Here is a 26505-nt window from a genome sequence, read left to right as displayed (position 1 = left end):
AGGAACCATTTTTTCCATAACCGTGCAGATTTATGTACTTAAGAGAATCGCGGCGTTTTTGACAGTGTTGGTGATGGATGGAAGTGGCCAAGGAAATAATGGCCTTACGAAAATCAAAAGGCTCTCGAGCCCCCTTTTTAAAGAAAATCTGTTTTCTTAAATGATGGAAATTAGAATGTGCCTCCGTGACCACAGACAGAAGCAGCCGGTTCAGAATCCTAAAAGCAGCAGCTCCAAAGCGGACCTTCCTGCAAGCTCATTTCTGTTGGAATTTCTGTCATTTCCTCTGGAAACTCCAGCTGTTCCACAGCACGCAGCTAATGTAAGTGTAAACGCCGTTAAACAGGAGCTAACCATTAGAATACTTTTAAAAATAGGATGAGCATCCGATGTTTTAATCAAATAATTTGCTAATCACCCAGTATGGTGTGGCTTTTCAATTCGCCTCTCAGTTTAGTCAATCCTCCCTGAGATCTGCACTCCTCCTCCTCTCCCTTCCCTCTCCCCCTCCCTCTCCTCTTCCCCCTTTTCCTCCTCTTCCCCCTTCTCCTCCTCTTCCTCCTTCTCCTCCTCTCCCTCCTTCTCCTCCTCTCCCTTTCTTCTTCCCCCTCCTCCCTTTCCTCCTCCTCCTCCTTTTCTTCCTCCTCCTCCTCCTCCTCCTCCTTTTCTTCCTCCTCCTCCTCCTCCTCCTCCTCCTCCTCCTCCTCCTCCTCCTCCTCCTCCCCCCCCCCCCCCCCCTCCGCAGCCAACCAGGCCCTTATTTTTCTTTGGAATGTTCCTGGGATCCCATTAAAGAGTGCTTTAGTCCAAGTTACCGAGATGATCAAGAAAAATTAAGCCCCTAATAACAGCAAAATTGTAAGAAATTTAGACAAAATGACTCTCCGCATCACAGATTTTGTTTACCGGTGGGTAATTAATTCTCCACATATGTTGGGAACATCTGTTGCCGTGACCCGCCATCGGAGCTGCGATACGACCGCTGCGTGGCTTCCCCGCAGGTCATTAGCAGAGCTCTGAACGCAGCCCCTTCCTCCCGCCCCCAGCCCGGCCACTTCCTCCTGCGCCCGGAGCTTCTGCAGGTAAATCCCTCCCAGCGAGATGCCCTCCCCACTCATGGGCATCCCTGGCCACCCCCCTCTTCTCACCAGGTTGAAAGCAAGAGGAGAGCAGCTACCTGTTTGCAGGGGGGGGAAGCGGGGGGAGGAGATGTGGGGGAGTCAGGTGTAGGAGGAAGTCTGCGCTGCCCACTGGGCTGCCTCGCTCCACCTTCACGCTGACTGGGATCCCACAGAAATCTGGATGTTTCCCACGAATGACTTCCCAGTACAACTGGAGAGAAATTGGCCTCCGGTTGCCAAGAGGCCTTGTCTGGGCAGAAAGCAAAGATGGCAGAGGAAGTCTGGGCGGGGGCTTTGGCAGGTCTTAGGAGATGCCATTCGTTGCTTGGCAGTAGGGCTATCGACGCAAAGGGGAGGGAGGCTTGTGGAGAAGGGAGACCCTGCCTGAGGTTCTACCCAAGGCCAGCCCGCCCCTCCCCCGGCGCCCCCAGCAGCTGTAGGGGCCACCGAGTAGCCTGGAAAAGCAGAGATGAAAAATCACAGAGCCACAGGAACTCGGAAAGTAAAATGGTGATAGGAGAAGGGACTGTTGACTACGGACGGTGAATTGGAAAACTGGCACAGTTTGACACCCTCCCTCCCTCCGTGTCCTAACACAGCACTTAGCACATGTTCATGTTCCTTTACCTGCCTGTTCCCACATCAGCACCGTGAAGTTCTTAAGTACAGGGAATCTGCTCGCTCCTCCTAGCATCTAGCATCTTACTCCGCTGGCTGTCACAGAGCAAACGCTCACGAGTGTGTGATGGATGAATGCAATGGTGTCACCGTCCGTACACTACAATCCTGTGCTAGGACGTTGTCATTTCCGTTCTCCTAGTGAGGAAACGGAGGCTTGGAGGGCTCGGGCTGCCTGGCGCTCCAGCTCAGCCGTGTCTGTGCCCAGCACCTGTTCTTCCCCAACTGCAATGGTGTCCATGACCACAGCTGTTTCCCGAGAAGCCTGGGTGATGTTCTCCCAGAATGGAGAAAGATGGACAGTATCTAGTTAAATGATGGAGTTAGACTTATATAAACGATTTTTTTCAAAAGGCATGTATAGCGGTGAAGAGCATAGATCTGAGAGTCTCGCCTAACTTTCATTCCTGATTCTGCCATCATCATGGGCAAGTACTTGACCTCGTGGAGCCATAGTATCCTCCCCCTGTGAAATGTGGATGCTACCGGTTTCCAGGGGCTAGGATTGCTGTGAGGTCCACACAGACAATGCATGGAAAGCACGGACCACACGTGCTCAGTCAACTGTGCAGAAGAAGGACCTTTCTCCTGTGTGGGTTTTGATAATTGCGGTAAACACACATCTTACACAACAAGCGCTAAGTGACATAGTCACGGTGGACGCATTGTGTCAAATCGGCAGGGACAAAGGCTGCCCAATAGGAAGGGTATTCTCTCTTTACCGGAAGGTAAGAAAACCTGGTGTGGAGCTTATGCTTATTCCTCAGGACAGTGAGGCACTGGTGGGGAGACTGCAAGGGAACGAAGGGTCCCCTCTTTCCAGGGCAGATGGGCCCCTCTGCTCCCCCACATCCCGCCAGGACCAAGCGCCAGTCACTACCCAGCAAAACCCGAGGAGCTCCCATCTGTCGGCCAAGGGAAGAGGTCTACCTAGGACCACTGTGTAGACTCGGAGAGCAAGGATGCCCGGTGGTGAGAAAGGGAAGAGGGGGAGACGCAGGGATTGGGGAGACGGCGGGAGACAGTTACCGGAAACCCTCCACTTTCAAAGTCCTGATTTCTGGAGCCCAGCTAAGGTCAACAGAGATTCCCAACCTTGGTTTTGTTCAGACTGAGAGCCGCTCTAACCTCCTTCCATCAGAGAACCATCCAGAAACCTCTATTCAATAAGTGCTTTAGAGTAAAAGAACATGTTTATGAACGCACACTTTAAAAAAGGAAATGAACCAAAACATAGGATTCTGGCTTACCTTGTAGACATGGTCGCCAAGCTGTGAACAAACTAAGTGGTTGTCAGATATTCTTTTTTAAATGAATACATATTGCAAAAGAAATGCCTCTTCAAAATAATCCAGGAAAAATGTTTATGATAGCCTGCACTGTGGGCTCATGGTGAACTTGTCCTGTCCCAAACTAAGTTTCTTACCTTCTTTTCCAGTAGCAGTCTTGTCCATGCTGTTCATGGCGGTTCTTCTCTTTGGATTGTTCATCCTGTTTTCCTCGTGTGCTCCATCCAATCAGGAACTCCTGCTAGCTCCATTTTCACAACGTACCTACTCTTACTTCCTTGGTCTTAGCCCCAAGTGATCACTTTTAACCTTTGACATTGTCTCCCCGACTAGAATGTAAGTATCTTAGGAGATGAAATTTTGTCTGTGTTGTTACGGGTTTATCTCTAGCGTTTCAAAAAGCACAAAGTGGATATGTAATAAATGTTTGTTGAGTAAATGAATGAACGGCGTCAGACTTACCTCTGTGCTGTGTGTCTTCATCTTGAGGCATGGAACAGCCGTGACGAGGTCAAAGGGTTGCTGGGAGAATTAAATGAGATAATACATGTAAGGCACTTAGAATCTACCTTGTGCACAGTAAATATGAAAACAATATTTTCGTTATCATACACGTTTGGGTGTACTATGGAATCGGCCTCCTTAAAAATTATTTTATGGGAGTTGTGTACGTTCCATGGGAAATACATGACTTAACCTTTTACCTCAATTTGCATGAGGCAGCCCCATTTCATGAATAAGAAAACTGAGGCGCAGAGGTATGCAGAAATGTAAATGGGGTTACAGAGTTGGTGTTGTAAGCCGATGGGCTTCTAAGGTTTGGTCATGCCAAACCCCAGGTGAGACGGGAAAAGAGAAGGGGGAGGTGTCAGAAGAACATAGTCCCAGAAACGTCCTGTGATTGGCTCTCTGAAGGCAACTTGGCACCTCCCCCCCGTTGACATCTCGGATATGCCGTGGGTCTGACTTCCACAAACCTCCTCCCTCCCATGTGTTTTGGTCCTGAATGCGCTGGAAATTTTTTTAGTTTGAGTTGAAACCAGAGAAGGAGAGAATGCAATGGTGAAGGAGAGAACTATCCCTTCCAAATGCTGGTGACAGGCACATTAAAAAAAAAACACAAAAAAAAACCCCGACCCAAAGCCGATACAGATGTAGTTGCTATGATAAATCACTTTTTAATCAGTCATAATTTCGCATTAAGTGCTGAATAAATGCCCTTTGTTTCATACTTAAGCTGTCAGCGAGGACCATCGGGAGGGCAGACTCGTGCTTGTCCGTGGAGCGGAGAAAAATCAATACTATTTTTAATTAAAGGCCGCACAGCCCAGCTCAGAGACAAGCAAATCTTCTTGTCAGTTCATCTCCCCTTTAAACTCGTTCTCAAGTTCAGTGCCGAAGTTAAGAGGCAGCTAAAGGCAGGAACAGTGATGCAAATGCTTCGGGGGTGGGGGGTCGGGGGAGGCGGGGAGGCAGGTGGGTGAGGAAGACAGAGGGAGGCGCTGGCAATGTGCATCTTTCACTCAGCCGGGCCCCAGGGGACAATATAGGGGAGGATGAGAGGCAGGCACTGGCTTAGGCTACAGACATGACCTTTTCACTTGCAGAAAACAGAATCAGAGGACAGTCAAACAGACATTTCTGTAAGTCTTTTTTCTTTTTACAGTTCAGCACAGAGCAGCTTTAAAATGCTCCCCTTTCATGTCATGTTTTATTACTTTAGATGGTCTCCCTTTGCAGAGCAAGTGTCCAGCAATACAGTCTTTTTTTTTTCTTTTTAATTCTCACCCGAGGATATTTTTCCATTGATTTTTAGAGAGAATGGAAGAGAGGAAAAAACAGAGAAAAACATTGATGTGAGAGAAATACATCAATTGGTTGCCTTCTGCACAAGCCCCGACCAGGGCCTGGGCTGGGAGGAGGAGCCTGTGACTGAGGTACGTGCCCTTGACCGGAATTGAACCCGGGACCCTTCGGTCCGCGGGCTGAGGCTCTATCCACTGAGCCAAACCGGCCAGGGCCAGCAAGACAGTCTTTTATACCCAATGACAGGAGAGAAATGCCTTCCCTGGGGTATACAGACAATACCTCGGAGATATTGCGGGCTGGGCTCCCACTGGGAATTGAGCCAGGAACCTGGGCACGTGCCCTGACCAGGAATCGAACCAGCATCCCTCCACTGCACGGGATGATGCCCAACCAACTGAGCCACCCCAGCCAGAGCTAATTGCCTATTCTTGCACATAGAACCTCCACTCTGTCTCCAAATCACAATATCCACTTTTCTTATGTTATTCCTTTCCCATAGCTCTTTGCCACATTTTTTTACGAGTTCCTAAGATCCTACCCTATTCAAATCCTACCCTCTTCCAAGAAAGAGAGGGTTTTTTGGTTTCCTGTGTATATAAAAGTTGTGTGTTCTCTCCTGTTGTCTATCAACTATGCAGTAGTTATATCTAAAAAACCCAACGAAGCCTAACCGGTTTGGCTCAGTGGATAGAGCGTCAGCCTGCGGACTGAAGGGTCCCAGGTTCAATTTCAGTCAAGGGCATGTACCTTGGTTGCGGGCACATCCCCAGTAGGGCATGTGCAGGAGGCAGCTGATCGATGTTTCCCTCTCATTGATGTTTCTAACTCTTTATTCCTCTCCCTTCCTCTCTGTAAAAACTCAATAAAATATATATAAAAAAATAAAATAAAAAACCCAACGAACATGCTTTACCTAAAAAACACTTTATTGCTAAAAACTGCTAGCCATCGTTTGAGCCTTCAGTGAGAGGTCATCTTTTTGCGGGTAGAGGGTCTTACCTCAATGGTGATGGAAACACAGTCTTTGCAAAGTGCAAGAAAGCGAGGTGAGCCTGTAGCCTGTGGCTTAGGAGCCAGTCACCAGGCCAGCCCGCACTCAAGGAGGGGCTACACAAGGTTGGGAATAAAAGCGGGTCACACACATACATATGTATGTATATATTAAGAAAATGACATTTCTAAACTTGAGCACCCAAATTGTGTAGCTTATATATATATATATTTTTTTCTTTTTTTCTTGAGAGTATTTGTCCTATGACAAATAATTTTGTCCCAATTTTGTTTATTCATGGCCAAACCAAAGAATTCTTTTTTTTTTTCAAACCAAAGAATTCTTAATGGTCAAGTGCTGATATGTGATTGATCCACAAATGGTCAAGTGCTGATATGTGATTGATCCACCAATTATTATTCCCCATTGCCTATAAAATCCTCAAAACTTTGTAGTTTTGTCTGTGGTCTCCATTCAACACCAGCTCTAACTACCTATTCTTTTTAAATTATTTTTACTGATTTTTAGAGAGAGAGAGAGAGAAACATCAATGTGAGAGGGAAACGTTGATCAACTGCATCCCGCACCTTCCCCCCCCCCCACCCCCGCTCCCACTGGGAATTGAGCCAGCAACCTGGGCACATGCCCTGACCAGGAATTGAACCAGCATCCCTCCACTAAACGGGATGATGCCCAACCCACTGAGCCACCCCAGCCAGAGCTAATTGCCTATTCTTGCACATAGAACCTCCACTCTGTCTCCAAATCACAACATCCACTTTTCTTATGTTATTCCTTTCCCATAGCTCTTTGCCACATTTTTTTACGAGTTCCTAAGATCCTACCCTCTTCCAAGTTCATTCTTCCCCCCTGTACAACTCTGGATGAAGAAATTGCAGTACCGCTGAACAGCCATGAGAAATGGTTATATTTACTATTCACACCAGTTATTTGAAGGTTGACCACACAAATGTTCAATTCCCATTTAGTCTACCATTTTTCTTTAACTTATGTTCTGTTCTCTTTTGTATTGCTCTTAGCAACGGCGCAAAGCTGATTGTCACTGTGTGTCTATTGATCTGTAGCGGAATGGATTGCATGGAACCCCAGAAGGGCCTTTGACCCAAGAGGTGATTGGATCAACTCCAATTATCTTCACAGAGTTGGGTGAAGGGGTTGGGCGTAGGGGGTTACAATCTGTGAGGGAGAGAAGGGGGTGAACGCATGTGACCACTGGTAAGAATTATATGCCACTACTGGTGTGTGTGAAGTGTGTTTTGTTAATAATTACATAATGAAATAAGACCTACTTCTAGGTTAAAAAACTCTCCTTAGTGGATTTCTTACAACCTTTCTTTTGCAATTACAGGATAAACAAGAAAGGAGTTACAGAGGATGTCGAGAGTCACTATCCCCTAACTTGGTAATACTCAGCTGGTTTGATTTTCTGATGAACACCAGCTCTACAGGGAAAGACATTTATTGCAGATGCCACGGAGTTATTTCCCACTTGATTCAACGTTCTTTGGAGAGCAGGGTTAGGTTACTCACTTTTTAAAACAGACATTTTTTAGAACAGCTTTTGATTTACAGAAAAACGTAGACCATAGATAGTACAGAGAATTCCCAGATAACCAAACACCCAGTTTTCCCTCTTCCTAACATCTTACAGTGGGATGGTTCATTTGCGACCAAGAACGGACCAATATTCATACCTTATCATTAACCTAAGACCCTACTTTTAAGCCCTCAATTTTACCTGCTGCTCTTTTTCTCTCCAGGGCCCCACCGAGGACAGCACGTGTCATTTACTCCTCGTGTGCTCCTAGGTTCCCCGAGTCTGTGACCGTCTCTCAGACGGTCTTCGTTTGTGTTGACCTTGGCAGTGTTGACCTTGGCAGTATTGAGAAGTTCTGGTCAGGACTCTGTAGGGTTCCCACCTGTCGGAATTTATCCGTTTCTCTCACGACGAGATGGGGGCTCTGGGTTTGTAGGAGCAGAATCACGGGGCGAAGTGTCACTCTCATCACCTCCCATCAAGGGTACATACTGTCAACACGTCACTATCAACGTTGACATCGTAGCTCAGTTGGCCGAGGGAGTGTATGTCGGGTTCTCCATGGGGAAATTGGCCTCCCCCCTCCCCCCACCCCCTCCCCTTTCCTGACTGTTTTCTTTGAAAGGAAGTCACTGTGCACAGACCACACTTAAAGGGGTGGAGAGTGTATGCTCCAAGTCTCGATGAGGGCGGATCTCCATAAATTATTTGGAATTCTGCTACATAGGATATTAATATCAGAATGGACTCCTGGATATTTAGATATTTTATACCGTGGGTTACAATCCTATAGTACTTTGTTTTGTGCCCAATTGTTCCAGCTGTGACCATTGGGGTCTCATGGCTACTGTACCCCTTTTATAGGCCCCATTAATTTGTTGTTTTGAGCATTTTCGTCCTTTCTCCCAGTATCTCAATTAACGGTTTGTTAAACGAATGTAGTATGTGTCGAATTAGGGAGCAGCTTATTTTGCTATCGTATTTACCCACAGTTCAACTTGCAAAGAAACTCACGCCCCCTAATTATTTAGGTTTCCCCTCCTGAACATTTCTCCCTCTGCGGTTCAGTTACTGACAAGAAGTCTAGAGGCATTTCAACAACACTGTCGTGTAGTTGCCGAATTCCGAGGGCCTTCTGAAATTTCAAGAGCGTGAAAGCGAAACTCTCAGAGCTCGATGGACTGCACAGCCCAGCAGGACCCAGGAGCCTGGTTTTCTGTCTCTCACTTTGGGCCTCGCTCTTCCAGCTGCCATGGCCAAGGCCAACGTAAAACAAGACGCTGACCCGGGAGTGCCAACAGCCAGCGGAGGCCAGCAGGAGCCTGGGCAGGTGCGCTGGGCGGGTGCCTCGGGTCAACACAATTTACTCCCCCGCCCTCCCTGCTCCCCCCTCCCGTCTGGCTTCAGACATGCATTTCCAGGAGTTTCTGCCTTTTGATCTCCTCTCTGATCTAATGCAATTGTCCACCGGCAGAAGGCAGAAGCGCTGTGAGGTGCAGAATAAAGTAATGAGGCTAATCTGATTTGCCCTCCACCCCCTCCCTTAAGATCTACATGTCTTTATTGTATTAGGTTCCTAATGAGATTCTCTGTCTGCACCCGGCAAGGGACCCCCAGGGAACTGTGGGAGCCATGGAGGGGGCTGGGGGTCCGTCTCAGGAGACATCTCCCCATTTACATCCCGTCTTTAATGGGCACAGACCTGCCTGCCCTTGAGTCATAAGGGGACCATATCTCCCTTTCTGGGCCGTCCCATAGCCACTGCCACAGAGAGGTACAGGCTACAGTCAGGTGTGGGCTTTTAATTCCCCGGGAAGAAACAAGACTAAAGGTTAGTTCATGGAAGGAGGCCCAAGGAAATATTCAGCCTCAAATCACGTTTCAGAACGAGATCTGGGGAAGGACTCGCTTTTCTATTTTGCCACCAGCGGCTGGAAATAGTGAGCCACAAAAATAACGTTTCACAGGACCCTCCCGAGGCACCAAGTTCCCTGAATCATGTCCGTTGCCCCCAGGTGGTTCCATGGATTCTAGAAACGTCCTGGCCTAAATCTGGCTGGCCAGGGGCCCTTTCAGAGAGCCATAAACTGAAAGGGACCCTGGAGAATCCTATCCCTTTCAATAGGACGCTTGTTCATTTCCTCCTCTTTCCCCATCTCCCAGGAGAGAGTTATATCATTTCACCAAAGTCCCTTTATCCAGCCTCTCATTATATTCCAGAACTTTTCGGTGTTCCCGACATCACCCTCCCCCTGTTGTCCAGATACAACACATTGGACCCACCTGTCTCTAATAACACGCACCAGGAACCGTGTGATAGGATTTTGCCTTTTTTCGTCCAAAAGCTGCTTTTGAACCGATGGGGGCCTTTGCTGAGACCTCTGACGTCATGAACACCACGCACTTATGTATACAGTTTGCCGAGTTATTTTAAGACCCGGCAGGGGACAGGGCAAACATGGGTAACTCACAACTCGCACGTTTCTTGCTCTAGCCCAGTGGTCGGCAAACTCATGAGTCCACAGAGCCAAATTATCAACAGTACAACGACTGAAATTTCTTTGGAGAGCCACATTTTTTAAACTTAAACTATATAGGTAGGTACATTGTGATTAACTTAATTAGGGTCCTCCTAAGCTGGCCTTGGCGAAAAACTCAAGGGGCCAAAGAGCCGCGTGTGGCTCGCGAGCCGCAGTTTGCCGACGACTGCTCTAACAGAAAAGGGTTTTTGATGGTTTCAGAAAAATGAGGGAAGAGAAAGAGAGAGAGAGACAGACAGACAGACAGAGAGAAAGAGAGAGACAGAGAGAGAGAGAGAGAGAGAGAGAGACAGAGAGAGACTGTTACCCAAAGACTCTGTAAACGCAAAGACTCTGTCAACGCAAACATTTCTCGTTTGTTTAGGCTTCTCTCGATCCTGAAATCACAGAGAGGAAAGGCGAGGTGATTGGCATCCCCGAGACCTTTCTGGTGGGAAAGGGGTGGCTTATATCTCCTCCAAGGCCCCTAAGAGGAATCTCTCAGTGGACAGGTGTCGGCGCCAGGGAAGGGCCATACATAATTCACCAGGAGAGAGCCCCGCAACTTAGGGGGAGGCCAAATTACCTGTCACTTCCAGCAGAGGGGTTCCCTCCAGGTCAAGGTGGAAAGCTCTGGTAAACCCGGGCGGGCGGGCTAGGAGGAGCCGTATTTAAATGTCAGCAATGCTTCCCAGCTGCTGGGAATGCAGGCTGGCCACTCATCTGCCTCTCGGCTAGGCCAATTACCAGCCAGCCTTCCGAAATCAGTGCCGAAAGCAGCGAGCCAGGTTGCTTGCCTTAATGATCGGAGAGCACTTGGCTTGTTTATGCAAAATCAACGGATGCGGAGAGCCTCATTGCCTTCCTGGGCTGGGGGTCCTGGTGGGGACCATCACAGCGTCCAGTGAACACAAACACACCTCCTCTGACCCGGGAGAGAACAGCGGGGGGGCGGTGAGGGGTAGTGGGGGCTGGTCCCAGGCAGACGCGGACTGCGCAGCTCAGCTTATGAAAGGCAGGTGCCATCTGGCTGTCATTAGCTGCTGATCATGCTTCTCTCCTTGATGGACTAGTGATGGAGCGACAGGTGAGGTGGAGCCGGATACTGCTGGAGCCAGGGAGGTGGGGAGAGGTTGCCCCCACCTCTGGAGTTTTGGGGAGCCTGTTTGAGGCGTCACGCATGGATTTATCATCTCTGGGTTTATCACCTGTATTTCAGGAGCTTTGTTTTTGAAATAATCGGATACAAAACAAAAACGTAACATAAAACACAGACCCACCATACAAATGGGGTTGGGGTTGGGGGTGGGGGAGAGAAAACTCTCCTTTTAAGAGATCTTTTTTTTTTCTTTTTTGTTTTATTTTGTTAATCTTCACCCAAGATTAACCGCGATTCATTGTTCTCCATGAATAAGGCAATATTTTTCCATTGATTTTTTTTTTTTTTTTTTTAGGGAGAGTAGAAAAGAGAGGGAAAGACAGAGACATCCATGTGAGAGAAACATATCAATTGGTTGCCTCCTGCACGAGCCCTGACCAGGGCCCCAGGGCCAGGGAGGAGCCTGCAACCGAGGTACATACCCTTGGTTGGACTCAAACCCGGGGCCCAATGGTCTGCAGGCCAGCGCTCTATCCACTGAGCCACACTGGCGAGGGCAAGAGATATTTCCTAGGTTGAATTCTGAGAGCAGTAAGAGGAGGCTAGTTGTATAGTAGTTTTAACTCCTCTGTCGTCTTACAAGTTCTTCACAGTTATGAAGCACATTTGTAGTTTCAATGAAAGAACCGAGTTTCATAAGTTGTTTATTTCAAGGGCGAATCCTTAAGATTTCTGAGATGTTTGCACAGAGCAGACTGTTTTGTTCTATGAAAACACTTGAATGGAATGTGTTAATCAAATGAATACAATCGAAGTTCAGGATCAGCTCTGTGGTATCTGAGAAAAGCATTGTGTTTAGTAACACTTCTCCTTTGCTTGGGAAAACCAGCTGAATGGGGTTCCATCTCTCTAAACCCACCTGTGTGCTGACGACACCCAATTTCTATCTCCTCCCTTCTCACCCCCCCCCCCCCCCCCCGCCACAACACATGCACCCAAACCATATACTCTATTTTCACCCTTTTAACTCCATGCTCACAGAGCCAACTGTCTACGGCTTGGACATCCACATTTCAAGAGCAATGGAAAAGTGAATTTGTATCTGGAACTCCTGATTTCCTCTCCCAATCCTGTCCTTCCAACAGCCTTCCTCATCAGCGATAACAGCAAGTCCATCTTCCCAAGTGATCAACCCCAGGACCTTGAGGCATCCTTGACTTCTCTCTTCTCTCACGCTCACCATCCCCTCTCTTTTCTTTAATTCCAGAAACACTCAGGATGCATGTCACCTTGTGGGTCTGGCTTCTTTCTCTTGGCAGAAAGCATTTGAGCTTCAGCCACATCATTGGGTCTAAGGGTTTGTTCTGTCTTATTACTGGGTAGTATTCTATTTATGTATCTATCAGTTTGAATTTGATGTATTTCTGAGAGACCATGAATAAAGGGAATGTGCCATCAAGTTGTACATCACAAACACAAGTTTCTAGGAAAAGCATACACTTTTGTAGAACTAAATTTAGTTGTTTATTTTTGAACAAAGTATGGAAAAAGACCTGAAGAAAATACACCAAAAATATTAATGGTGGTTGTCTTTATGAGTAAGTTCCTTCCCTTTCCCCCCTATTTTTATTGGTCTAGTTTTTGTTTGTTTTTAATATATTTTATTGATGTTTTTACAGAGAGGAAGGGAGAGGGATAGAGAGTTAGAAACATCGATGGGAGAGAAACATTGATCAGCTGCCTCCTGCACACCTCCTACTGGGGATGTGCCCACAACCAAGGTACATGCCCTTGACCAGAATCGAACCTGGGACCTTTCAGTCCGCAGGCCGACGCTCTATCCACTGAGCCAAACCAGTTAGGGCTGGTCTAGTTTTTTTTAAAAAAATAAAGGGCACATATCAAGAAAAAAATTATTTTGAAAAAGACATTTTTTACATGAATATTAAAATAGCTGGGGAATATAACTTGAAAAGAAAATGAAAATATACTTTAATTCCTTTTGATTTAGGTGGTATTAAAGAAATTTAGCAACACTTTTAGTGAGGAATGAGAAAAAAACTGGGTTCAGCAAAAAGTTCTCTTAACCCAAAGGAGGAAAACAGAGGCTCACTTGCAGGTTATGATTTACAATTCTTTTCCGTCACGATTTTATCTATACGTGCCATCAAGAAGGCTGCTGCTGCTTTAAGAAGCGAGGGTCTCCACACAGCTCACGAAGTAATAGATCACCTATAAATAGGTTGTTTGCTCTCCGTGCAGATGCCATCATTACTAACTACTTTCAGGCTCTTTGAGAGCTAACTAATTCCGTGATGCATCATTGAGCATCTAGTTGCTTCATAGCAGATGGTTTCAGGGGTCCATCTGCTCACAGCAATGTTGTCAACAAGCCCCCTTCACCTTCACCAAAAGGTTCGGGCGCATCGGAAGCTTCATTCTCCACCACAGGTGCGCTTCCCTGGCTCGCCTCTATGAAGCAGGGGCCCCTGTCTGTTTTTAAAATATTTATTTTTCTAAAAGAAAGGAGATGCTGGTCTATGTAAGCATAAGATGTATTCTTGGGCCCTAGCTGGTTTGGCTCCGTGGATAGAGCTTGGGCCTGCAGACTGAAGGGTCCCGGGTTCAATTCTGGTCAAGGGCACATGCCTGGGTTGTAGGCTGGGTCCCCAGTAGGGAAAGGGGTGCAGAAGGCAGTCAATCAATGATTCTCATCATTGATGTTTCTATCTCTCTCCTTTTTTCCTCTCTGAAATCAATAATATATGTATATATTAGAGGCCTGATGCACGAAGATTCGTGCAAGAATAGGCCTTCCTTCCCCTGGCTGCTGGCACCGCCTTCTTTCCAGCCCAGAGCCGCCTTTCTGCCTTCACTCTGGCCTGGAGTCGCCTTCCACCTCTCGCCTTGTCACGTCAATTTGCATACTCCCTCCTTATTGGACTGTGGGCACCACCATCTTTGTCATGGAGTTACGGTCAATTTGCATATTCCGTCTTTATTAGATAGGATAGATGTATGTATTCTTGGGAATGCCAGGGAAACACATGATGGGGTATCTTAATTTAAAGAATATGTAAGCTTACCTAAGTTAGGAAAAGAGAGAGAGGGACAGAGAGAGAGAGAGAGAGAGAGAGAACAATGAAGTGTTTGCTTTCCTGTGCTGACTATGCTAAAATTGAGATACTAGGCTGTCCACTTTGTTCCATTACTCCCATCCCAGCTTATTTAGGGTTTTCTGGGGGAAAGAATGCCTTCTCCCTGCCTTTAAGGCCATTTGGGGGGGTCCCCTGGGCAAGGTCAGGAATGACACATGAAATGCACTGCGGAGCTCCAACTAAATCCATGTGGGTAAGAGCAGACTGCATATGGGACCTGCATGCCGAGGAGACCCAGCGGCAAGGCAATGGGGACACACAGCGCGTTTGATTCCAGAAACCCCAGTGCTCGGTTACCTAAGTGATGGCTGAAATGTGCGGTCAGGCCGCTGGAGAGACGGGATGGCAGCAGGCGGTGAACGAGACAAGGAGAGCAGCTGCTGTTGAACCGGTAGGTTTTCTTTTCCACGTTGGAAAACAAGGAGGAAAGACACAGTTGGTGGTAAGGAAGCACCATAAGTAGAGGAGTTTTAAAGGCCCACAAGGGACCCAGAGCCGATTTGTTTGGATTGAGTCAATGGACACTCCCAACCCAATACATCAAACGTGGATTCAACACCATGCACTATATAAATATCTTTCAGATATTTTAAAAAATTGATCGATTGATTTGAGAGAGAGAGAGAGAGAGAGAGAGAGAGAGAGAGAGACCGATTTTATTCCACCTACTTATGCATTCATTGGTTGATTCTTGTATGTGCCCTGATCCGGGATCAACCCACAACTTGGCATATTGGGACGACCCAGTGGTCGGCAAACTCATTAGTCAACAGAGCCAAATATCAACAGTACAAGGATTGAAATTTCTTTTGAGAGCAAATTTTTAAAACTTAAACTTCTTCTAACGCCACTTCTTCAAAATAGACTCACCCAGGCTGTGGTATTTTGTGGAAGAGCCACACTCAAGGGGCCAAAGAGCCACATGTGGTTCGCGAGCCACAGTTTGCCGACCACGGCAGAGCCACCCGGCCAAGGCATCGTTCATTAGAGAGATGTCACTCTGTCACCAATTTCTCAGCAAGGGAACTGGGAGGAGCCTGCCTTTTCCGAGAATAGTATAAATACCGACTGTTGTTCTCTCTGCAGCCACAAGAGAGCGCTGGAGAGGAGAGCGCTCTGAGTTTTATGTCCAACTGGCTGTATTTCCATTTGACTTTCAAAAAGAAACACAGGGATTTAGATTAGGACATTAAAGAAAATTACCGAAGCTTTCCGAGTTATATTTCAGAGAGCTGGTTGAAGGCAATTTATTACCTTCTTTTTTCAAAAAGCAAAAAATATTAGGAAAAGAAATGAGACTGGCTCATTGAAATAAATAGCACTTACTCGATGCAATTGTCATTGGTGATGGCTCTAGTCTTATATTATTCCATTCATTTTTAATAGGCGTTTATTAAGTACCTACTAGGTGCCCGGAACTAGACAAGGTTTAGAGTAGAGACCTATTTCCAGCCTCCAGGATCTTTCTAGTTCCCAGGCTGAAACTCCTTTGCTAAAGGGTGTGTGTCAGAGGTGAATGATTTATGACTAGTCCCAACACCCAAGGAGTGGCCTGCGCTAGAGACAGGCGGGAATACACGTTCCTGATACTGCCATCAATGTCATCTTGATGATCCTGTCAAGAACATCCACTGAAATTGACTTTACCATCACTCCTGCTTTTGCTGTGAAAGCAGAAATACTCCAGACATGTTTTCTGTGGTTTGGAAAGCTTTAGAATCTATTTTCATCCCATTTGCTCCTTTAGGGAGTCACTGACTACTCAAGCATGCTCAGTGCTGTTTGCTTTATGAATGGAAGGCAAGGACTTAGATACGTTCAGGCACTCTTCCAGTGATTTTAACAAATATTGTGAAATTGTGTGATCTCAAAAACTATATTTTAATTACCTTTGGATGGCACTATCTAGACATCTACCCATTGCCTGTAGCTCTGTAGGGTGGCAGGTGTGAAAGGTTATGGCAGGAAACAGGTTATGACCAAAAGCGATGGTTTCAATTTTTTTTAAAGCAGCCCAGCCGTTTTCAAACGAAACCTTATGTAGGACCCCGATATATAAACCTGGTAAAATAGGAGCTGTTTTTGCTCAGCCCCCAAGTTCCTTAGTTCCCTGCCCCCCACATTTCCCAAGAAACCCAAGTGCCACCCAGCAAGCTTTCTGCCTGGAGTCAAGACTGATGGGTCTAAATTTCTCACTTTCAATCAATGTCTGTGGATGTCCAGGACAACATGGGGCAGGTGATGGGTATTGACCTACTGCGCCCTTTGTAACCATACCTGTATTTTATTGTTATTCACCTGTTGAATAACTGATGTTATCCTGCAGCATCTCTACTAAAATATTATGTCATTGCTACCACTAGCATGCAGTCTGTTTACCCAGTACTCAAAAAGGTGTCCAAAAATGACTCCAAGCTTTCTAAAATTAATATATTCTTTATGACATTTGTACATAATGACTCAGACATTTGTATCGTTCAATTCAAGAAAAAAACAAACAAACATAAGAAAACAAATTTTCTTATAACTTGAAGTAGAGAGAGAAGCCATTTAATGAAAGGACACTGTCCGGAAATCTTAGTGTCAGGCAAGTGTATCAGCTCCTTAAGGCTGCTATAACAAGCACCCCCAACTGGGTGACTTCAGCAACAGAAATGCCCTGACTCACAGCTCTGGAGGCTGGAGGTCTGAGATCGGAGATCAGGTGTCAGCAGGGTTGATTCCTGCCTAGGGTTGTGAGGGGAGTCTGTTCCTTGCCTCCTCCCCCGCAACCCCCACCCCCAGCTTCCAGTGGTTTCCTGGTGGCTGTGGTGTGCCTCGGTTTGCAGAAGAAGTGCCTTGAGCTCTCTATCTTCCCACAGAATTCTCCCTCTGTGCACGTTCGCCTCGGTGTTCACATTTGCCCTTTTTATAAGGATCCCAGTCAGATTGGATTAGAGCCCAACCTAATGACCTCATTGTAACTTGACTTGGATCTGCGATGATCCTATTTCCAAATAAGGTCACGTTCACAGGTAGGGCTTCAATGTCTTTTGGGAGGGGGGTACAATTCAACCCATAAGACAGGTCCTATCTTACTGCTGTTCTGAAATAGATGCATCACTATATGCGTGCCTCTACCTGCCTAGGTGCTGGGTTGGCAAACTGTGGCTCTCGAGCCACATGCGGCTCTTTGGCCCCTTGAATGTGGCTCTTCCATAAAATACCATGGCCTGGGCGAGTCTATTTTGAAGAAGTGGCGTAAGAAGAAGTTTAAGTTTAAAAATTTTGGCTCTCAAAAGAAATGTCAATCGTTGTACTGTTGATATTTGGCTCTGTTGACTAATGAGTTTGCCCACCACTGGCCTAGGTCAAGGCCAAGGCAGGTGCACAGAGTCACCCTGAGTGTGACAGCAGTATTTATTGATCTAAATCATTCAATAATGTCCCACGACACTTACTAGGTTGGCTAACAACGAGTTACAAAATATTCATAGAAATGAGAAATGTATAGAATTCTTACCAAAAAGGTAGGCTATATATTGCCATAAATAATTTTACTGATTTGTCACAAAACGAGGCAAAGAAAAATGTGTGCATGAATTTAGTGCCCTGAAAAATCTACCTTTGGCCAACCCAAACTATGAGCATGTATGAATTAATCATTATTTCTAAATAACCTAGCTTTAGCTTTGCAAAACATAAGATTTCCTCAAGTTGATGTCACAAATAACAATACATAATGGCATTTCCAAAGCTATAAAACATGTCATATGCAAATTAGTACATTACTATTGATAAAAAGTTGTAATTATAGATAAAAATAAAATTTCTCTAAATAAAATTGATAATTTTGAATTTCTTTGGAATAATTGACTGCAAATTTGAAGGTTATTAGTGAAAAAAAAGTGCCCTTTCAATAAAAAACCTCACTGCCAACAAATGGCTGACCTACATTTGCAAAATTACTAAATGACAGTGATTAAACCGAAGGCAATTTAAATATTTTATTGCAACAGGAAATTGTCCTGCTTTCCATGTTTACTTAGTGGCACTAGGGGCTCATTTAAGCTTTTGGCTCTTCACTCCTTAAAATGAGCCGTGTTTTGTTGTCTTAGAATAAGGAGCAAGAAGACTACGCACAGCAAAACTAAAACAACCCTTTCTTCACTCAAAACGAAGGCTGATTCGATCAGGGTGTACATTCCCAACTGTGAAAGCCGACGGCCCACAGACCCACATTGTCACAAGGCTGACATGGGTATTTCTGTCTGAGTATTGTATTTGGGTCTGTGGAGTCTTCAGGGTTTGTACAACTAAAGTCTGGGTCACTCGGCAACTTCCTTCAAAGGCATGGCCTGGACCCTGGAGCAGGTTTTGATCTCCCCAAACCTTCTCCCTCGTCCCTGTCCCCCCGCGTTTACACATAGTGAACGTCCAATAAGGCCTGACTGGTACCGCTTTCCCTCTTGACACCCCCAGTCTCCCCACATTAGCTCAGATGGGAGCGGAGTGGGTTCCTTTTCAGTCTGCGGAGCCCCCTGGCGAGGGTGACATGGCCCAGGGGCCCTCGGGTCTTTCCTCTCAAAGACACAGCAAGCAAACAGGCCGAGCGGTGCCTGTGACAAGGTGGGGTGTCATTGCTGCGGAAAAGCACTCACAGTGTCAGGAGTCCACCACCTGATGTCTGAGCCCACGCAGGCCGTGCAAAAAGCCCCCGTGGCAAGAACAGTTGCCACTCGGAATCAGGGTTCCCGTGTTTGCAATCCTAGGAGAAGGGCTGATACAGCTTTTCATTCTTCCCAGCAAACGCTGAGTTGGAACCACGCAGATCGCATCATCTTAATTATTGTCTAGTGTTAGGGACAGGCGAGCTCAGGAAGAGGGAGAAGTCACGTTGGAGGCCAGCTCCCTTTCCAAAAACTGTAACCACCATGAATTGTCTTTTTTATGCCAAACACAACCCTTTGTTAGCGGAGGTAAGCAGGCATCCCGTAACTGGTATGATAAAGCAAACGGGCTTTGAAAGAAATCTCTGGATGCTACTGATCTCCAGAAGTATCTCCTCTCTTTTTCTAATGAGTGTGTCTCCGAAACAAATAGTTTTCATTATAAAAATTATGAAAAAGGGTAGCGAAGTCTCAAGTTTTCATTGAAGAGCTGTTGTGGTAGCTTAATTATTCCAGGAGCTGTACCAAATCCCGTTTCAAGTAAAACAAACAATAGATGAATTCTGATTCTGCATCAAATAAAATATGGAAATATTTTAGTGGATAACTTACTCTCTTTTCTAAAACCACTTGTCATATAATTGAAAGATTTTCATCTCTATGCCATCTATTGAACTAAAAAAAGTAGGATCACCAGCATATTCGCAAATGATCAAAAATGAGATATTTTAAATAATTAAAAAATAAAAATACAGTTCATAAGGTTCATAAATTTAGAATAAATTTCACAGGGCTGATATTAGCTTTACAAATATTTACTTTTTAAAAATCTCATAGAAAAATATTAACAAAAAAGAAATTGGGAAACTATAAATTAGTTCACGCTTTTAATCAATAATCATTCAAAAAATATTTTCTAAAACAAAAAAAAAATTTCTCTCTTGAAAAAGTATAGGATCACACCCAGAGAGTTCCTGACTATTGAAAAGAGAAGCATGATAAATTTTATCTTTATTATATAGCTAGTTGAATTTTTTATCATTTTGTCATAAGTTATTATTTTATAATAATCTTATGATATTATAGGACTGAATTACCAACCTCATAAAATCACTTTCTTTCCCACTGGGTGTAACATAGTTTTGATTTTAATAAAATTTGAAAAATATTTGACAATTAAATTGTTAACGTGTTTTTGTGCTTCCTTTTACAGGGCGGCAGGCATCTCTACCGAGAAGATGGCTCTAGGCATAACTCACGACTGTTTTAACGACTTGAAATAGTCAATGCATTAGGTTTGAGAAATAAAAAGCTTAGATTCTCTAAGATTGCAAACACTAAAAGGATGTGTGCTGTTTTTCTCTTGAATGCACATATTTTACAGTTTAGAATCCTTGTAGAAATGATTGCCCAGATACAAATGCTGGAAACCATCTGCGGGGAGGGAGGGGGAGCAGCGGAGGGAGGGGTGGAGGACTGCGGGAGCTCTGTTTTCCTTTCTCTTTATTACTTGTGAAATGCTGTCCACCTTTAGTAACCATCACTCTGGGTCTCAAATAGTTTGGCCCAACAGCCTTTGAAACCCTATCACCTCGATTTTTTTTTAAAAGGGTGCGCTTCCCGGGCCTGGCTGGGCCGTGGCCATTACTTCCTCTGCCTTCCCAGGTAAGAAAATTACTTTGAGCAGGTCATCGTGGAGACGGGATTATTCCATAATTGGAAGGAGCATGTTCCATTTCTCAGGAACCAGACGGTATTACCGGGGCGCGCGGGTGCGTGTCCCCTTCTCTCCCACCGTTCAGACGCGCGCCCTGTGTTCCTTTTGGGGAGAGACACACGACTTCTCGGCGCCCATTTCGCCTCCAATTTAATGAAGTTGTTAAAGTAGCAAGACTGACAGGTTAATTATCCTTTATAAAAGGGGGACAAATTGAACTGTGTCTTTCCATCATCTTTTGATAGATCAAGAAGCTCAGGGGTGCACAGATGTGGCTCTGGCGAATAGAGCTGCGAAGTCAGCCTGCAACCCCGCCCTGACCCCGCTCTGCCCACCGGGGCCTCCCTAGATTGCACTTGGTTTTTTTTTGTTTCACATTCAACAGATCCCACTTTATTATAAATTCAGAAGGATTTTTTTTCCCCCCTCTCTCCCTCCCTCCATATGTTGGCTGACAGCTCCCGTGAAATAACTGATGGCTAAATTTAAACTCAGATGAAAATTAACCCAAGTGTTAAATGCAAACAGGAGCTGCTTGGAAGGGAAAAAAGAGTTATCATGGGCGATGCCAAACAGTGGAAAATGCGTGTAGATTAATCGAGCCTCGCCGGTGACAGGCCGTCAGGCGGGGTGACGGCTCTCGCTGGCGTTCTGGTCCCACGCAAGTTGGCCAGAGGGCAGCCCGGACAAGTCCTGCTTTTCAAAAAGACCGCGGGAAGCTTGACAGGAACGCTAACTAGATCATCGAAAGTTCATGGTCAAAGAAGAGAATTTTTTTTTTCTTCTTTTTCTGCAGAGCTTTGCAATAAAGAGAGTTTGCAGACAGGAGAGCCACGCATGAGATACCAAATTGCAAGTGCAGCAAGAAAAAAAAAATCAGAAGAGGAAAGAACTAGTGCCGTGCGATAAAAACAACAACAAAAAATGAGCAAATGTGCCGCTGATTCAAAGCGCATATAGAGAAGGTGGTTTGGGTAAAAAATCATAAGCCTTTGACCTGAAACATTTCTTTCTTGGAGAATTATGCTTCTCTTCCTCTAGGCATTTTCACAGAAATTACATTTGTATTTTCTTTTCTTTTTTTTCAGATTAAAATATGTAATTTTAGTGAAGCTCATTGAAAAGAAATAAAAATCTCATCAAATATACTAGTAATTCTGTTTCCTATTATGGTGTACATGTGACATTCATAAGACTCTAAGGAGAAAGTTCAACAGGCCATTCATTGTTCTCCATGAATAAGGCAATATTTTGCTTCTCTAACAAGATAACATTAATAATGTACTATTATAGCTGAATGTTAGCAGGATACAATAAGTAAATCATTGATTCGTGAAGCAGAAAAACTGCTTGAGACCAGGCTCAATGTCCTAACAGACCCATGACGGTGAACAAATGAGTGAGCCTCAGTTTGCTCATTTGTAAAGTGGGTGTAATAGTAACGACATCAAATGAGATTCAGAAGTTGAAAGCTAACCTTTCACCAAACAAACCAAAGGAAACTTGCATCAACCAAAGGCAGACTGTGGACACCAAGGAATGGCCCTGCGTGTGGGACAGTGGGAAGGACCTGAGATTGAGAGTCAGAAACCAGAGTCCAGTCTAGGCCCGTTGCTGAGGGCTGCGTGTCCTCGGTCAATAGCAACCAGGATGTCTCTCTCTCCAAGATGGTCGTGAGCGATGAGCATAATCACGCATGGAAAATGCCCTGTTTGTAAACTGCAAATTTCTGTACAGCGATCTCTTCTTATTCTGTTGCCCCTCCTTCCTTCACCTGGCTAAACCTGCCCATCAAATGAAGGTGGATGTAAATCCCACCTTTCTTACCGCCCAGTGCTCTGACCTGGGGTTAGGCCTTCGACATAGGAGTTTGGGAGGGGGTGAAATTCAATCCATGACCGTCTCAGGCAAGACAAGCCCCTGCTTCCAGCTCTGGCCATGGGCTCAGCGGCCAGTGGCAGACCAGGTGCAGTGGCCGCCTGAGTGGCCAGGCCAGAGTGGGGTCAGCTTGCACCACGGTGGCCCGGGCACTCAGATGTGACTACTTCTCAAACTAACTGCGACATCCTCGCTGGCGGGAGAGAAAGTGTAGCAATAACTAAACTTCCAAAACCACCCGGGGAGGCCACAGGGAGAAGGGAAGAAATACACTGAGTGGCCAGATTATTATGATCTCTGAACGCACATCTGAACGCACAATAATCTGGCCAATAATTCACACACACACACACACACACACACACACACACACACACGTATATATTAGAGGCCCAGTGCATGAATTCGTGCATGGGTGGGGTCTGGCCAGCCTGGCCAGGGGGAGGGGACATGGGCGGTTGGCCGACCTGCCTGCTGGTCGATCTCCTGGTCGAGGGGACAATTTGCATATTAGCCTTTTATTATATAGGATATACACTGAGTGGCCCGATTATTATGCGTTCAGAGATCATCATAATCTGGCCACTCAGTGTAAATGGCACAGCCGCAGAGTCATTCACTGAATGCATCCTCGCAGGCATCGCGGCTAGAAACGTGAATTAAATGGGGATGAGGGCCGCCAACGTGTCGTTAGCTCGCCGGTACAATGCGCTGTGACATTCACTTTCAAAGCGTGGGGAGGCGGTTAACAAGTTCCGTTACAGCCTTTACAGAGCCTCCCCGCTGCTGCAGAGCCTGGAAACGGGGCACCCAGGTGACTGGGAGACCGAGGCGCCTGCAGGCTGGTCCCGGGGACCCGACCTTCCCCAGCCCTGCTGTCCCCACTTGGAAGAAGTGAATGGTGGTGATGCAATAACACGTCAACATGCATCACAGCCTACTGGGCAAAAATGAGTAAAAAAGGGAAAAGTCTTTAAACGTGCAAAGGCATATAAACTAGGATAATTGGATTTGAAAGCTTTGGCTTCTCTCTGTGACTCATGACTTTCACCCAAAACATCTGTGGTGCCTCAGTTTCTCCTCCCCCCGGGATGCCATCAGGATGAAATGCCTTGGATTTTTTAGGGGGGATAATTTTGGAGAAACCACGGTACGCATATCTCGCCATCAGCAAGCATTTAGACTTTGCGTGAGCTCCAGTAGGATTAAAAAAAAAAAAAAAAAGGATGATTTTTATGTTGTTCCCACAAGAGACAGACCGATGGGGACGCCCAGGCAGCCAGGCCAGCGTCTCAAAGACCAGAGTCACTCAGAGCATAGTTAGGAGACGGGAAGAACTACGGTCACTCTGGGATGTCACACGGGTACAGCCCTGTTCGCTTCTCGTAGACCAGGGACCGGGGAGGACTTTCTCATGCGGCTGGTTATAGGATGACATGAGGTCCTGCTGACACAATTAGGTTCAAACTCACCATCAGAACGGGAAGAGGAGACCGTTTGCTGGGCCTGCTGGTGGGGGGCAGGAGGGAGGAGGCAAGAAGAGAACCCAGGAGAAATGGGGAGACTGAGGAAACTGATTCCTCTCTGAAATCAATAAAAAAAATTTTTTTTCTTAAAAAAAAGGGCTGTAGGGGCGGACGATGGACTTCTCAGGGGAGAGCAGTGTGGACAGATGGCAGGAGGACTTACAGCCCCTCCTTGGAACTCTCTGAGCCTCCCATAGGTCCATGAACTCTACAGGAAGGCAGGGTCCCCAAGGAAATAAACTTTCCATCCGTCTAGCGGGTGTGAACGGAACACAGAATGAAGTTCAGTTATAGGAACACACTGAGCTGTCTTGCACACCTGGGTTTGCAGATGGAGATTCATTCGGGGGAGAAGACATGGGCTCTCCATCCTCTTACCTTTCTCTTTATTTTATTCTTTTAAAATATATTTGTATTGATTTCAGAGAGGAAGGGAGAGGGAGAGAGAGAAACATCAATGATGAGAGAGAATCATTGAGTGGCTGCCTCCTGCACGCCCCCTACTGGGGATCGAGCCCACAACCCCGGCTTGTGCCCTTGACCGGAATCAAACCTGGGACCCTTCAGTCCACAGAGGGACGCTCTATCCACTGAGCCAAACCAGCTAGGGCATTACCTTTCTCTTTAAATCTGTTCCCACATCTCCTTTTTGGCACAAAGCAGATACTGAGTGTATAGAAAGCAGATGAAATGTAGGCCCAGCCACACAGGCCAGCGGTCGCTCCTGGCCACGGGGTCACGCTGTACCCACAGCGCCCCGCCCCGCGCCCCTGAGTGAGTGGCGGTGTTTAAGGATCGCGGGCGCTCCAGCCCTGTCCGCGGGGCTCCATCCCTCGGCCCAGGTAACTGACATGCCACCTTCCCCGGCCTCTCCAGCATCTTGGGCTTCTCCATCGTTCCCCTCTCCCAGCCATCTGTTCCCGCTGCTCGGACAGCCTTGCTGCTCGTCCCCGCCAGGGCCTGAGCGGGAGGGAGTGGAGGCCTCTGACGAGGGGGCCCCGGCCCCTCCACCCACCCTCAGCTCGAGGGGAGCACCAGCTGTCTGGCTTCATTTGCATGTCTCTCTCCCAAATAATGAAATTAGCCATGAGTTTCCCGAGGTGATGCAAGACGCCCAGGTAGGCGCTCGATGTGTCAGGGCGTGATGGAGAGGGAAGGGGAAGGGCAGGGAAGCGTTCGGGTAACACGTTTGCAGCAGCAAAAGGGAGAGGAAAACAAGAACCAATCTTCCTGGAGACGGACCTTCTAGCTCAGAGGACAATGGACTTTTATTATTTTTTTCTTTTTTAGCTCAGAGGAACGTTAGATCAGGCCTTTACAAGGTAACATCCCCCCCCCCCCCCACCCCGGGGCAAAGGCACACTCATTTAGGAACCAACAGGACAAGGTGTTAGCCAAGACTGAAGAGTGTTCTCCATTACTGACCGTTTCTGGGGCCGGACGTGGAATTGTCTGAACGTGACCACAGCCGGTCATCCTGGGCTCATTTCACGTGGAACAGAACGTTTTAAAGCTCCATATGTGTTTTGTTTTGTTTTGTTTTTTTGATGGGGAGTGGGGAGGTGTCTTCAGAATGTCCTGCAGGTCCCGCCAGCCTCGGCCATCTTCACAGACTGCCAAGTTCACCCGAGAACGCCAGGTCCATTGCCCCCGGCCACTTGCAGCTTCTGCCATTAAATGGTTTGACTACAGGCAAGTTATTTGTTAACCTTGGCCTCTGTCTCCTCACCCATATAATGGGCTGAAAAGGATACCTACCTTAGAATAGTTTTGTAGGAATCATATCAGATATCCTATTTAATAAAGCAGGAATATGCTAATTGACCCTCACGCTGTTGCAAAGATGGTGGTGCCCACAGCCAATAAGGAGGGAATATGCTAATTGACTGCCATGCCCTCAAAGATGGCAGTGTCCACAGCCACAAGATGGCAGCGCCCAGTCCCCTCAGCCCCCCAGCCGCCCAGGGCCTGCCTGAGGCATAGGCAAGCCTTGGATGGCAGCTACCCAGCCGCCCAGGGCCAACTGAGGCTCAAGTAACCAGGGCTAGCCGAGGCAGCAGCAGAGGTGTGATGGGGTGTCACCTTCCCCTGATCACCGGGTCGCCTCCTGCCCCTTGAGGGCTCCCGGACTGTGAGAGGGGGCAGAACTAACTCAGCATCTTGGGCCTGTCTGATTTCCTGTTGGGAACAGAGGCCATTTCTTGGGACTACAGGAGGGGATGTACATACTGGCAAGGTCCCAACAGGTGGTCTGCCCAAATGCAGATATTTACAAAGAGGTTAATCGCAAAGCATGATGGGTCATGGGAACCTCCTGATATCTGTTAAGAATCAACGACAAAGTCGGTTAGCACAGGGTCTGGCTGGGGAAGATGGTCTCCGTGGAGCAGCCATCACGAGAAGGGCAGTCTGGGCTGGGGGAGCCTCATGATTTAACCATTGAATCGGCTGTCTGTCTGGACACAGCATGGCTCAGTGGTGAGCGTGGACCCATGAACCAGGTCAGGGCACAT

The 26505-nt window shown here is 46.6% G+C and overlaps 1 protein-coding gene across 1 annotated transcript in view; it reads right to left on the bottom strand.

Annotated features, from left to right (window-relative positions):
• Window positions 1-3516: 3516 nt before the first annotated feature.
• Window positions 3517-26505, bottom strand: part of SPATA17 (spermatogenesis associated 17) — a 102058-nt gene continuing 79069 nt past the window's right edge. The window contains exon 11 of the mRNA XM_079763452.1: window positions 3517-3610. The gene's annotated coding sequence lies outside the window, so the exon portion shown is untranslated. The remainder of the gene's footprint in view (window positions 3611-26505) is intronic.

The sequence above is a fragment of the Cnephaeus nilssonii genome, assembly GCF_951640355.1.
Source record: "Cnephaeus nilssonii genome assembly, chromosome: 23".
Lineage (NCBI taxonomy): Eukaryota > Metazoa > Chordata > Mammalia > Chiroptera > Vespertilionidae > Cnephaeus > Cnephaeus nilssonii.
The sequence above is the reverse complement of the archived record's forward strand: the minus strand, read 5'-3'. Positions and strand labels throughout refer to the sequence as shown.